The 13,411-nt window shown below is 49.6% G+C and overlaps 1 pseudogene; it reads right to left on the reverse strand.

Moving 5' to 3' along the window:
• Positions 1-2,361: 2,361 nt before the first annotated feature.
• Positions 2,362-12,496, reverse strand: LOC124086142 (protein transport protein Sec61 subunit alpha-like; annotated as a pseudogene).
• Between the last annotated feature and the right edge of the window lie 915 nt (positions 12,497-13,411).

The raw sequence follows: 13,411 nt of genomic DNA on the forward strand, positions 1-13,411 counted from the left end.
GCAGGGAAACAGCCCAATGAGCATCACCACAGAGGAGCCAATCAGCTAGATGTTGCTGGGGCCGAGGAGCCAATCAGCTAGATGTTGCTGGGGCCGCTGTGAGCCAATCATCAGCCAGCAGCTGGAAGTTTGCTGGCAGCTGGAAGTTTGCTGGGGCCCCTTTGGCTGTGGCTCTCAACAGACACCCAGGGGATGGGAGCCAGGGGTGGTGGCTGACACCACCAGGAACCCTCATTCCTGTCCTCAAGCAGGTCCCTGCAGGCAGGGGCCTGGGGTAGGCAGAACCCAAAGCTTGGCCTCCCAGTTGCCTCCTGGCCTCCTACTGCTCTGGGACTTACTTTCTTCACCAGCCACCTGACATTGGCTGCAGACATGAGGGGGGTGGATGAAGGTGGGGCCTGAGCCCCAGTCCACCCCCCCACACACACACACCCACATACTGTCTGACCTTGGGCTCCATCTGCTCTGCTCTGAGGCATGTTGGTGGTGGGCCCAGGCATAGCCCCAAGTCCCCAGGGCAGAGAGAAAAGGCACAGTGCTTAACCGGACAGGAGGTTCCCAAATTGGGGTTTTAGTTTTTCCCTGTATCAGAGACTAAACCCCAGGGCTGCTGGACCACAGAGGCCCACCGCAGCCCTTTTTATATTTAGAGACAGGGTCTCATGAGTTGCTGAGGGCCTCAGTAAATTGTTGAGGCTGGCCTCCAACTCATGATCCTCCTGCCTCAGCCTCTGGAGTCATTGGGATGCAGGTGTGAGCACAGGGGATGCTCCCAGCAGGAGGAAGGCCAGGCTGCAGGCAAGCATGTCTCTGGGGATGATCCTTAGTGGAAATGAGACCATGACCCCACAGTTTGTAGAAAGTTGGCTTTATTTATAATTTAACCACGATATCTCAGTCATGCCATTTTGGCGTCATCAGTGACAGTCCCCTGGAATCTGGGTCAGTACTTGCCCACCACTGTGATCACTGCCCACAGGCTGTAAGCCCAGGCCACATGGGGCCAGTAGGAATACAAGCTCCTGTGAAGTCTGGCGCTCTCCAGCCACAGCCCAGGAGCCAGGAACTGGGCCTGCCTTCCAGAGTCCATGGAGTCCCCAGTGGTGGCCTGGAAGGCCCTGCCTTCTAACAGGAGCAGGAGATGGATGGTGGAGGCTCCCATGGGCTGTGAGGTGGCTGGTGGTGGGGCTGCCCTGCTGGGGACTGTGTCTAGAAAAAGCCACGTGTGAGAAGGTAAAGGGTTCTGGCCGGGGCTGAGGGCCCCCTGGTTCTTGTCACAGATCTCTGGGGACAGTGTGCCACCTCTACTGAGCCTTTACAGGGCCCGTGCAGAATAGGGGCACCTTCCCGAGGGAACCTGCAGCTGCATCTGATAGGGGCCTAGAGACCTCTGAGAAGGTCCCCAGCTCCATGGTCTACTCACCTGTCACCACAGATGTCATTGTCTTTCTATCTCAGACACCAGAGGAACTTCCCAGGGACCCCAAACACCGAATGCTGAGCTCAGGCCTTGAGCCTGAGCCTCCCCTCCTGGCTTCCGAGTATGGTGGAAGCTGAATTTGGTGGAGGCTCAGAGAGCTGGCCCCTTACTTTCATTTGGTCCCTAAGTGCAGTAAGAACATTCTAGAAACACAGGGGGAGACACAAGACATCCTTTCCCAGGAGCCTGGGGGCAGCTGCATAGTGAGGACTCACCACAGCTTACTGGAGTCTGGACAAGAGGACGTGGCAGAGTGGTCCCCTGAGGGCACCGAGCTCAGCCAGGCGAGGGTGGAGGTGGCAACCCCAGGCCTCCCCCGGAGGAGGACAAACCTTCCTGGCCACGAGGTGGCCACGAGGTGGCAGGAATGGCAGTCCTGGTTCTGCCCCAGCATGAGGCCTGTCTGGACACTTGGTGGGAGAGCAGCCGCCCATTGCTGGGCAGGGAGCTGTGTCATCCTGAGCCCAGAGGACCCAACACCCCCCACAGGAACAGTCTGCACCCAGAGAGTGCCACCTCTGGTAATGATGGGGACATGCTGGTGACACTGTTCATGTCCCCAGAGGAGGTGCGACCCGACACTCGACCACCCTAAGGCCACACACACAGATTTTGTGCTTCCAACCAGAGTCAAAAATCCACCTTTGTGGGGACCAGGGACGCCATGGTGGCTGCACACATCACTGAAGGGGGGAGGGGAGGCCAAAACCAAAGTCAGAAAGAAAATGGGGACAGCACTCCCCATCCCTGTCACAACTGCAGCTGCCAAACCAGAAGGAGGTGAGGAACTCCGCTGAGGGTGTGCGCCCCGTGGTATAGAGGAGGGGCAGATGTCAGCCAGATGGTAATATCCCCACACGCCACAGCACCACTGCCCCCGGTCACCACTGCCTTCTGAGGAACTGCCTGTATCCTTCCTGGTCCTTAGGCAGGCGTGGCTCTCTGAAGAGCAGGGTTCCCATGTTGCCCACCTTGCTCAGCTCCTTGATGAAAATCTCAAAGGACTGGGAGATGTTGGTGACCGCCAACAGGATCCCCGTCCCCAAGCCGATGGTGCCCAGGAAGGCAGCCAGGACCAAGAGGCCCCAAGGCACAGGCCCCCAGAGGCCGCCACCATGGCTATGTAACTGGGGGAGGGTAGGTGGTCAGCCCTGGGCCACCACAGTGTCCCCAAGCTGGCCACCAGTCATGCCCATGACTGAGACCACAACCTCAGGAGGCCCCACCACCTCCCTGAAGCATCATCTGCTAACACTCCTGTGGACCCCACTAATGCTATGGGTCCTAGTCCCTGCTAGGGGACTGTGACTAGTCCACAATGAAAGGCTGCCGGAGTCAGTGGTCCACACCTGTAACCCCAGTAACTCAGGAGGCTGAGGCTGGAGGATCACAAGGTGGAGGCCAGCCTCACTTACTTTGCAAGGCCCTAAGCAGCTCCGCAAGACTGTGGCTTTTCCCGTGGTTGCTTCTTTCAGGAAAGGTCACCAAGTGAGAACCCACAGGACAACCTAGACTGCCACCTGACTTTGTAGACACAGCCCTTCTCACTGTGGCTGCTGCTGAGTGGCAGATGAAGAGCTAAGAAAATGGCAGAGGGCACCAGGGAGGCCGATACGCAGCAGCAGCAAGCACTCCTCCTGCCCCGGGCACCTGCACCCTGGGGCGTTTCCCACCCTCCCTCCTCTCCACCCCAAGGTGATGACCACAAAGGCCACCTGGCTGGGGCCTAGCTGGTCTCTCTCTGCCATGGCCTTGTCTTCTGGAACTAACCTCCCTGCTTCAAACACCACCAGCACTCTTCAGCTCTGTTGGTCTCTCAGCCACATCCACCATCTGTCTTTTTTCAGTCTTGGGGATTGAACCCAGGGGTGCTCCACCCCTGAGCCCTGTCCCCAGCCCCTTTTTTTGTATTTTATTTAGAGACAGGGTCTCAATAAGTTGCTTAGGACCTCACTAAGTTGCTGAGGTTGGCCTCCACCTTGCCATCTTCCTGCCTTGGCCTCCAGGCGTGCCCCACAGAGCCCAGCTCAGGTCCATCTGGAGCCCCACTCTGTGTTCAGAGCCTGGGAACATGCTTCTGGATGCCTAGGGCAGCATGCCACCAGCATGAGCAGAGGTGAGGGCCCCTGCTGCCAGCACTGACTCTACAGAGCCCCATGCTGGGTCTCCAAGCTTTGTGTTCCTGGCTCCCTGCTGAGGGCGGCAAGCATCTTTTCCCATGTCCCCAGCATCCAGCACTTAGCAGGTTCATGAATATCCAATGACACAGGGACTTTGCCTACCCTGTGATCCGCAAATGGGACCCATGGACAGGGGAGACACCAAGGCCCACCGGAGCTGGAGGCCCGGGAGCCACACCTACTGACTGGGGCGGGTGCTGCACTCGCTGGTTGAGCTCATGCATCATGGATGTCTCCAAATGGTCCCGCATCATCATCTGCTGCTCCTTCAGTTGCTTGGCCACCTGCATGATGTCCACAGCAGAGGATGGGCTCAGAGGTGGGTTCGGAGGGAAAGGTCTCAAGCTGCTGGACAATTAAAGGGTTCTTCCTGAAGCTCTATGTCTTTTCACGGACTTTAAAATGCCCTAGGGATTGGGGGTGCACCCCTGTCATTCCCATGGCTTGGGAGGCTGAGGCAGGAGGATCATAAGTTGGAACCACTTAGCAAGTCCCTGAGCAGCTCAGTGAGACCCTGTCTCCAGATGAAATCTAACAAGGGCTGGGAGATGGCTCGGGGGTTAAGTGTCTCTGGACCAACAAGGTGCCATAAGGAGAAGACCAAACAAGTGTGATTTTCCATTCTGACTTCAGGTTCTCAAACCTGCTGCTGATGGCTGAGCTCCATCCATCTGTATTTAATGCTCTGAACTGTCTCACCAAGGTGGGTGGCCCATCTGCATGTCATAAGCCATCACTGTGACAAAGCAACAAGTTTGAGTGATACTTTAAGCACTTCAATGCTGCAGTCTGGCTGGGCAAAATAATTGGGAGGTGACAAGGTGTGGTACTGGCCCTGGTAGCATGCAGTCTTGATGGGCAGGTCCACCCAGAAGCCCTGAGGACACAGAACAGGGGCCCTTCACTGCCTTGCTGCTCACTATGGTCCAGAGACATGAGAGGTGGCACCAGCTCTGGGAACATGACTTATGACACTGCTGGAGAGCACCTGCCCCGTCCCTCACTCCCACTGTGCTTGGAGCACACACACACACACACACACAAAAAAAAAAAAAAAAAAAAAAACCAGAAAAACTGGTTTCAAAATGTACTAAAGTGCACTCTATGGCCATTTGTATCTAAACAAATGAACAAACAAACAAATCCAATTATACTGAAGCCAGAGACAGTGGCACATGCCTGTCATCACCAGCAGCCCTGGAGCCTGATGCAGGAGGACTGCAAATTGGAGGCCAGCCTCAGCAACTCAGTGAAACTCTGTGTCTAAATAACATATAAAAAGGGTTGGGGATGGTGCTCAGGGGTTAAGTGTCCCTGCGTTCCATCTCTGGTACCAAAAAAAAAAAGAAAAGAAATACAGACTTCCTGTGCTCATGCTGGACACACCTGGAAATGGATGACCACAGCAAAGACAAAGATGGAGGCGATGAGGTTCATGAGGTCGAGGAGATTCTGGCAGGAGAAAGCCTCTCTAAGGGCTCGTATTTGTCTGTGCACTTGGCCCAGAGATGGAATAGTGCAATTCCATGCCTGTTGGCAGAGAAGGACACCAACTTGAAGGGAAGAACAAGGGGCTGGACTCCACTGGGTCTTAGGCCTCCTCCTGGCCAAAGCAGAGGCAGGAGAACAGAATTAGCCAGGAGACTCAGCCAGGAGACTCATGGCACCCACAGTCATGGGGTCACAGTCTGTATTTTTTTTTTTGGTACCAGGGATGGAACCCAGGGGCCCTTGGCCACTAAACGCCACCCCCAGCCTCTTTGTATTTCATTCACAGACAGTGTCTTGTTGAGTTGCTGAGGCCTTGCTGTTCCTGAGGCTGGCCTCCAAGTTGAGATCCTCCTGCCTCAGCCTCAATAACAGGCAGAAAGGGGCCTGACCTTAGGAACAGGCCACAGACCAGCCAGGGACACTGCAGCACAGTGAATCAAGGTCCAACCACTTCAGAAATGGTGTGAGACTGACTTTAGGACAAAAGCACATTGGGAAACACTGTCACCATGGCCCCTGCTGCCAGGTCAGTGCTTCCCTAGACATGGCATCTGTGGGCAGAGTGGCTAACAGCTGGGGACTCAGACGTACCAGTATCTCCTTGGGACAGCATTTTCCTGTCACCCCAGAGTTGGCACAGTAGGACTCCCATCACCTTCTGGACGGCCACTCAGATAGGCCATCTGTCCTGTAGACCACATGGATGGGATGTCTGTGACAGAAACGCTGTCCTAGCTTTCCCTGGCTCCCTGGCATACCTGTGGTGGTCTTCTGACAGCCCCTCTCCCTGCTTCCTCTGGCTATGTGGGACAACAGCTGATGTCCCTGTGGTCGAGAATCTGGAGACATGAAACCTTGAGCATTCTGTAAAGGAGGAAGTTCAGCAATCCTAGGGGGGGGGAAAGCAGGGACTTGTCCTGGCTCCTCTTGCCACCAATGACCTCTCTGAACTCCCCTCACTTGCTCCACGGAGCCACATGCTGACCCTCAAACACACCAGCTCATCTGTGCCCCAGGGCCTTTGCACCTGCCAGGTTCTCTAGACAGACCCATAACACTCTTCCCCAGTCACCAATTTTTATTCTCTGCTCTACTCTGACCAGGTGCCCTGGGATGACACTGATGCGCACATGTCTTACATTATATCCCTTTGTATTCTTAGCATGCACAGAAGCGCCTTGTGCTTAACAGCATCTGCCTGACAAGTGTCTGGAATGAAAGGTGGGTGACAGCAATGGCAGGGTGAGGGCCTTAGGAGTTTTCTGAATGTTTAACATGGTCATTTCTTGCAAGTCACTACCCACTGATCTCTGGGAACTGGGTTGTTTCATGTGCTATGTCGCCCCGGGGGCAAGAGCTGTGTGACATCTGTACTGTCCACTTCCCTCCCAGCCTGGATTGTCCCCCACCTCAGGGAAGATGGACCAACTGTGCTCTCCACCCTAGGGGCATTTCCACACCCCACTTTCCAAGTCGCAAGCTGAGCCGTGGTGGCACTCCAGGTAACAGGTGGCCCTTCCAGCTGCAAGCTACCTGTGCCTGCTCCACCCTCTTCTTGCCCTTCCTGAGGGTGTCCCCATGGCTCCACCATTTTGGCTCCTTACAGCACCACTCAAAGCCCCCCAGGTAGCCCCTCTGCCCCTGCCAGGTCCCAGAGGTGGCCAAGGGCATCCACCTCCAGGTCTCAGTTGTCTGTGGCCTTCATCTCTTGCTAAGTTCTAAGGCCCTCACTCTGATGTCAAAGTGGCTGCCTCAGGCTGGATGGCTGTGCCATCACCCCAGCCATTTTCTTAGACTGTCTCCCAGGGACAAAAAATCATTCCTTCCAAAACTGTCCCCTTACTCACTATCCTGCTCCCTAGCAAAGTGATCCTCTGGCTGGCTGCCATGGCCCAAGCCTTCACTGACTGGCCCCCTGTGGCCACTACTGCTCCCTCTCCTTTCAAAGGCAGGCCCCGCCAAAGCCAGGAGGTCTTGGCAGACACCCCAACTCCTACCCAGCTTTCACCCCTACATCCACAGCTGGGGCCCAGCTGCTTTGCACCCCCAGATCCTCAATTCACCTTAGATTTTCTGAAATTCTAGGAAGAGTCTGGTGTCACTTTGCCTACTCTTCTGTAAGTGTCCCCGACCTTCCTTCCCAAGGTCCAGTCTTTCCCATGGGATCCCTCAGGCACCCTGCAGGGACCCATCTGCAGTTTCCTCAATTTGATGACGTGGCACTGGAGGCCAGCTGAGAACCAGATCCACAATCAATTCCAAGAAAACACAAAAATGCACACAAATATTTTCCATGAGAGACTTCCCAGCAAAAAACAGTTCAGGGTTCAGATGCCAAAAGAAAAAGAAAGGGAAAAAAAGTCAATTTCCCTCTCCTAAAAAGTCTCACATATTTTGCAATTTTTTTATTAAGATTTGTAAGCCAGATGTCATGGTGCATGCTTGTAATCCCAGTGGCTCTAGAGGCTAAGGCAGGAGGATTGCAAATTGGAGGCTAACCTCAGCCAAATTGGGGCTCTAAGCAACTCTGTGAGACCCTGTCTCTGAATAAAATACAAAAGAGGGTTGCGGATGGGGCTCAGGGGTTAACTGTCCCTGAGTTCAATCCCCAGTGCCTTCTGCCCCAAATTGGCAATACTGCGGATTGAACCCAGGAACAGTCATTCTACCCCAGCCCTTTTGAGACAGAGTCTCACTTATTTGCCAAGGCTGTCCTTGAACTTGTAATTATTGAACTAACTGCTCCTTGCCTGAACAAGTGGTATGGTGTAGCAATTTCATTTTTAGAATCTTATTCACTAAGAATAACTGCTAAAATATGTGCAGATGATTGCCCGAGGATATTCACTTCGATGCTAACGGTGACTGAGAAAGGACTGAAGTGTCCACCAGAAGAAAATTGGCTAAAATCAACACTTCTTTATCCTTGCAGTACAGGTTCCTGCTAAGAAATATGAGGCAGAATTACTCTGTGGCATGTTAACTATCCTTGAAATATTCTTATAAGATGTGAAAGTTTAAATTTCATTTTGAATGTAAGTGTTGTTGTTGTTATTATTATTATTATTATTATTATTATTATTATTATTATTATTATTATTATTTACTAGGGATTTAACCCAGGACCACTTAACCTCTGATCCATGTCCCCAGCTCCTTTTATATTTTATTTAGAAACAAGGTCTCACTGAGTTGCTTAGGGCCTCATTAAGTTGCTGAGGCTGGCCTCCAACTTGTGATCCTCCTGCCCCAGCCTCCTGAGCTGCTGGGATGACAGGCTTGAGCCTCTGCACTCAGCTATATTTTTAAAACTTTGCACACTGAAAATTCAGAAGAATTGTTTCTGAAACAGATATTTTCCCCCAGAGAAATATCCTGCATGCATGGAAACTTTCTGCAGAGGTGCCCCATGGGAGGCAGGGACCTCACCTTGGTCGGTGTTCATGTAGTGGGGTTGAAGGCCTTCCTCAGGATGGTTTAACAGATGTTGCTTGAGATGGAGAAGGAGAAGCCAGAGCCCAGGCCATGACTTTCTAAAGAAGCTCATCCAAAAAAAGGACGATCAAGCCTGCCACAAAGAACTGCAAAATTAAAATAAATAAATTAATAAAAGTGGACTCTGTGTTACTGGCCCCAGGGTCCTGATTCCTTCCATTTTCAATGATTGGGCTTTCTACTATAAATGCCAAATAAGAGGCCCTTCTCAATCTGTCTCACAGGAATTCAGAAGCCAAATCCAGGGTCTTTCTATTCTCTATTTTTTTTAAATCTATTTTTTAGTTGGAGGTTAATACAACATCTTTATTGTATTTTTAGGGGGTGCTGAGAATGGAGCCCAAGGCCTTGCATGTGCCAGGTGAGCCTCTACCACTGAGCCCCAGCCCCAGCCCCTACTTTTTTTGTTTTTGTTTCTTAATTGTTTGGGGGTTTGCAGGTGGACAGCATGCCTTTATTGATTTCAATATTTCTCTTTGTAAATGGGTGCAGTGTCTTTATTTGATTGATTTCTTTTGGGGTGGTTCCCAGCCTCCAACCCAGGGCCTCACCCTGCTCAGGCCAGTGTTTAGCCCTGAGCCCAGCCCTCATCCTGGCCTGGCCCCAGCTCTGGCTGAGTACTGCTGAGGAGGAAGAGGGTTGATGGGGTCACTCAGGAAGCGGGGTGCGAGAGGGGTTCACCTGCATGGTGATCAGCAGACAGATCCCAGCGCCCATCTCTGAGGGTACCCTGTCCATGCCTGCCATCGCATCCATGATGGACTGGCCTATGGTGACGATCATGCTGAACACTAGGATCCCAAGAAAACCCTGAGCAGAGTGTTGCAGGAACATACATGACACTGCCCCCTGGGGACTTGGTGAGGAGTGTCCAACTGTCACACATCAAAGCGCATGAGAACTCAGAGGCTTTCTAGTGAAAGCACCTTTGGTCTTTTTTGTGGCTTTAGGGATTGAACCCAGGGCCTTGTGAATGGTAGGCAAGTGCTCTACTAAACCTCAGTCCAGTCATCCTAAATTCTTTGTTTAAAAAATGGTCTTGAATTCTGAAGATGGAAAAAACATTTTAAAAAATTGTCAAGGGTAAGGAGAAAACTTCTGGGGCTCTAGCTCAGTGGGAGAGGCACTGAGTTCCACTTCCAGGTTTTCAAAAAATTAATGTTAAAAACAAAGAGAGAAAGAGAAAAAAAAAAACACCTGATTTGGGCTTTAGGAAAATAATGCAAATTTTTGTTTGTTTGTTTGTTTTGCTTTTGGTACCAGGGACTGAACTCAGGGGCACTCAACCACTGAGCCCCATACCCAGCCCTATTTTGTGTTTTATTTAGAGACAAGGTCTCACTGAGCTGCTTAGGGCCTCGCTGTTGCTGAGGCTGACTTTGAACTCACAATCCTCCAGCCTCAGCCTCCCAAGCTTCTGAGATTAGAGGCATGTACCACTGTAATAAGCCAAGTATATTTTAAAATGTCCAAAATAAAAATTGAAAAAAAGAAAACCACTTATTAGTGCTTTAGAAGAATAATGCATTAATTTAAGGCATTGAATAATAAATGCATTACTTAATATTTAATAATGCATTACTTAATTCATTAATGATTAATGCATTAATACATATAAATATTCTAGGATCTTGATTTGTGTCTGAAACTCACAAATTTAAATTAGATGGATTTCTCACTCAATTATTTCACCTTCTAACTTAAGATCTCTGAGGCTTGCTGTATGGAAGATGGCAGAGTAGAAAATTGTAAATATTGTTTTCTAAATAATACATTCCAGTTAACAGAGGCTAGGCTTGGCTGACTCTGAGGCTGGTCCCCATTATTGGCACTGCCTATCATTTGATATGGCCAATACTGAGACTACAGAACTATTATCTAAATTTCTTCCGCATCACAAAACTAATCAACAGCAGAGATAGACTGAGAGGCTAACCTTTCTGCTCATGAAATCCTTTTAAATGCCAGTAGAAAAATAGCACTTGCTAAATAACTACCGTGCAGTAGACACTGTGAGAGTGATTATTCAATTTAATTCTTTTTTTTTTAAATTTAGTACTAAGGACAGAGCATACATGCTTCACCTCTGAGCACCATCCCCAGCCATTTTTTAAATTTTATTTAGAGACAGGGTCTCAATGAATTGCTTAGGGCCTCACTAAGTTGCTGGGGATGGCCTCCAACTGGTGATCCTCCTGCCTCAGCCTCCAGAGCTACTGTAATTACAGGCATACTCCACAGCACCTGCTTTGATTTAATTCTTATGACAGCTCTGAAGTAGATGTCACCTCCTTCGTGAGGTATGGAAATCATGGCTGACGAAGGGGTGACCTCCATGTCCTGATCCTTCAAGTCCATCCTCTGGGGCATTCCTGCCCTCCCCTGCCCTGCCTGGCCTTTCCCCATACCCAGCACCTTCCAGAAGTTCTCTCACTAACAGGCCATTGAGCACCTAGAGGGTTGGCAGGCCAAGCACACAGGCCTAACTGGGTTGTTTTAATGCCCCCAATTTCAGAGCCAATTCAAATTCTCAACTAGACACCAGAACTGTACCCATGATCTTTCTTACACTTCTGGGCTCCATTGAAAAGGACTTGGTCTTTTGGGGTGTCACCCACTTCAATCTTCTTGGTTTCAGCCAAGAGTTGCATGATGACAATTGTAATCATTCCCAGCTCCATGAGTGTGCCTAAGGAAAGAGGAAGCCACAAAGCTGCTGTGAGCTCAGGAAAGCAAGACACCACTTAATAAAATGAACCTACAGAATTGCATGCGACCCCTTCTCCACACTGGATGGGCTGCAAGGTTGCTGGCAGCATTTATAGAATAACCCTCCAAAACCAAAGATTAGAACACAACTGAGTCCCTCTGTTGAGCCCACGAGACCCTGTGTCATTCTGTTTGGAAAATCACATACCCCTCAACAGCCTGCTGCATTCCCATCTCCATGGACAGATACATTCTAGCTCGACAGAGGTCAGAGAGGCCCATCCTTCATCAGTTCATAAAACTGGAGAACATTCCAATCATTTCCAGAGTCTGCAGACAGGGTTGGCACAATTGGATCTAGTTGGGAATCAACCTTTTCTTTCCATCATGTTCAGATGAGCTCTGATTCTGAGTGACTGGAACCTCATTGGAACCTCATTTTTAAACCATGTCCATCAAATGCACCATCAACATACACAAGAAAATCATTTCCAGACCCACAGATGACTGGTTAGAGTCAACCCTCCACTGTCATTCATGGTTTTTATCCATATATTTCACCTGTAGATATGAAAAAGATGCAGATGAGAAACCAATGGAAAGTTCTGGAGAATGTTCTAGATGGACATGCCATCTCATTTCAGGGATTTCAAACACTCTAGTTTTTTTTCAAGTTTTCAGAAATTCTCAAGCAGAGACTTATCTTGGTATTCCAGGTTTTGTATTGCATTCAAATCCAACTCTAAAGAAGATGGTGTTGCCCAGGCTGAAAGCACCATTGATCAGGCTGTTCGACGTGGCACATGCAGACTTTCCAGGTCACGGAACTGCCCATTCTCTGAGCTCTGCAGAAAGTCTGTCATTCAACTAAATGGTGCTGGTCCATCAGAGAAGGGGCAGAGTGAGTCTGAGCCTCCTTCTGTTAGAGGCCAGAATCCAGCACATCCAGTAGAAAGAGTCCACAGATTCTGAAGCCATAATATCAAATAGAGGATCTGGAAACAAGCAGAAACCAAAGGAGTGGCACGTGAGTCCCCCCTCTCCCCCCTTCCCTAACACCAGCACAGGAGACTGGATTGACCCGTCAGCAGACTAAGAAGATGAAGAGGGGGGTGGCCATCCACAGCACCTTCTCCTTCAACTGGATCTGCAGAAGGGGCAGAGTCAGAGGACATGAAGTTTCCCAGTAAGTCAATAAAAATGGAGTCCCACAGACCCTTTCTCTGATCACCAAGGAAGGCCAAGGAGGGCTGGGGGCACAGCTCCATGGGGAAGCACTTGTATAGCATGCATGATGTTCTGGGTTCAGTCTCCAGCAGACACCCTCCCCCCAAAAAAGAAGAAGCCAAACCATACACCAAGCAGAGTCCTGAAAGGTGAGTCTCATGCTTTCTGTGGTCAAAGCCAATGTGAAGATGTCTGTAAGTGTCACGTCTGGGAATCCTCACATTATATAGCATCATGATCTTCCCACTGCTTAAGTGAGTTTAATAGCAAAGCTGTGCTCTTAACCACTGACATGAACAGTTTAGATTCTCAAGGTGAGGCAAGAAGAAGGCAAGTTCAAAGCCAGCCTCATCAAAAGTAAGGCACTGAGCCACTCTATGAGACCCTGTCTCTCCATAAAAATCAAACTAGGGCTTGAGACATCTCTTAGTGAGTGGTTGCTTCTGAGTTCAATCCTAGGGATAAACAAACAAATAAATAAATAAATAAATTCTTTCTGTTGTTGTTATTTTTAAAATAATATTTTAGTCTTTATTTTATTTACCTATTCTCTGATGTTTAGTATTTTTTCTTCTACAAGTTTTGGGTCTGACATGTTCTTGATTTTCTACCTCCTTGAGGTGGAAGACTTGGTTGTTTTCTTTTTGATGTAGGTATGTACTGATCTAATCTTCTTAAAATTGCCTCTGCTCTAAGCTATAGGGTTTTTTATTTTGTGTTTGTATCATAATTTTTCTAAAGAATTTTTTAAAATTTTTCATTCTATTTATTCATTGACTCTTGTTTATTTGAGAGCTTGTTATTACATTTGCAGACATGCAGAATGTTT

The sequence above is a fragment of the Marmota monax genome, unplaced genomic scaffold (genome assembly GCF_021218885.2).
Source record: "Marmota monax isolate L192 unplaced genomic scaffold, Marmota_monax_Labrador192_F-V1.1 WCK01_AAM20220418_F8-fsc00334, whole genome shotgun sequence".
Classification (NCBI taxonomy): domain Eukaryota; kingdom Metazoa; phylum Chordata; class Mammalia; order Rodentia; family Sciuridae; genus Marmota; species Marmota monax.